The sequence below is a fragment of the Brassica oleracea genome, chromosome C3 (genome assembly GCF_000695525.1).
Source record: "Brassica oleracea var. oleracea cultivar TO1000 chromosome C3, BOL, whole genome shotgun sequence".
NCBI lineage: Eukaryota > Viridiplantae > Streptophyta > Magnoliopsida > Brassicales > Brassicaceae > Brassica > Brassica oleracea.
Genome location: NC_027750.1, coordinates 35,785,278 through 35,786,857, shown reverse-complemented (window position 1 = coordinate 35,786,857; position 1,580 = coordinate 35,785,278).

The following is a 1,580-nucleotide window of genomic DNA, read 5'->3' as shown; positions in this document are numbered from 1 at the left end:
ATATTTTTCAAACAAATTCTAAAAATATTTTTTTAAATATTTTGTTATAATTGTTAAAAAAATATTGAGTTGCATTTCAAATAAAAAGGTAAAGATATAAAAAATATTCTAATTAAAATATGTAAAATTTAATATAGTTTTAAGAAAATGGTCAAAATAAAAAAATTACACATAAAATAATCAGAATTTTTGTTAACTGAGCGGATCATTATTTATATGATATCGCACACGAAAGAAAAATTTCTGTTTTTAAAATTATCTAATTAACTCTATACTCATTTTTTTTATATTTTTTATATGATATCACACATTCGTAAAAAAATAGATAGTTTAAGATGCAAAAAAAAATATTTACTTATTGAATATAATATAAACGAATATTACAAATACATCAATTAATAAAATAAATAATTAAAAACCGAAAATTCATACCCGCGCTGGATCTAGTATAACTTATGAACAACGAACCCCGGAGGAGATCATAAATTATCAGCTAAGATAGTACATATGTCGTTAGGTGTAGGGGATCCATTTTTGTTGTCATCAAAACATATGGTAACCACCAGAGTTGAAAAGCTTCGGTCATCAGCATATCCCCACATATTGCTTCTTCATCACTCCCACCAATTCAGATCGTACTGTGTTCTCACCCAATTTATATCCCTCTGCTATAATCCCTTCCATGAACCCTATATTAGCTTCCATTCCCCCACATGTTGGAGGCAAGTTATGCAGGCCAACATTTACTTCGAAATCCATGCCCACTCACCCAATTATGTCAAATGACTGATCAATTATGGCTGAAATGAGAGCTTTTGAGATAAAGAGAGAGAATGCGTAAATTTTCTTTATATAAGAAGACAAAATTTTCAATTAGGTTAAAAAATATAAGTGTAGAAGATTTTTCAAAAAATTCTACTAGTGCATTACCGTTTAGCATGCTAATGCATTACAATTTAGCATACTTATGAAAAAAAATTCTTAACCCTAAATTTTCTTTACGTTCCAAAAGATTTCTAAAGAAGTATGCTAATGCATAACTTATTGGCAGACTTCTTAATAATTCTTCTACTCCTAACCCTAAAATCAAATAGTTTAACTAGAAAGCAATAAACACTTCATTTAACATAAAACCAGCTTATAAAATTTTTAATATATACAAAACTAAATATTTATATGTGAATTTTTAATTTCAAAAAAAATATTAAGAATCCAAAATCTAACCCTAAAAAAAATACCAATACTACTTAACATATGACAAATGGACAATCATAACTCACAAGCTATATTCATTCATTTATTTAAAACAAGATTCAATTTTGTTAAATATAAATTTTACATGATTTCAACCTATTTTCCATCAAAATATTTTTCAAAATTTTATAAATTGGTTTTAAGATTAAATGGATGAGTAAACTTGTGGAGAAATCTTCTCTTGTTGAAGACTTCTGGAGAATCTTCTGGTTGAAGAGTTCATTGTCACGAAAAATATTCAGGCTTATAACAGAAAAAGTGCTTACATTTTTTTTGGCTAGATATAACACTACAAGAAAACAGCAAGGACACTGAGGGAAAAAATC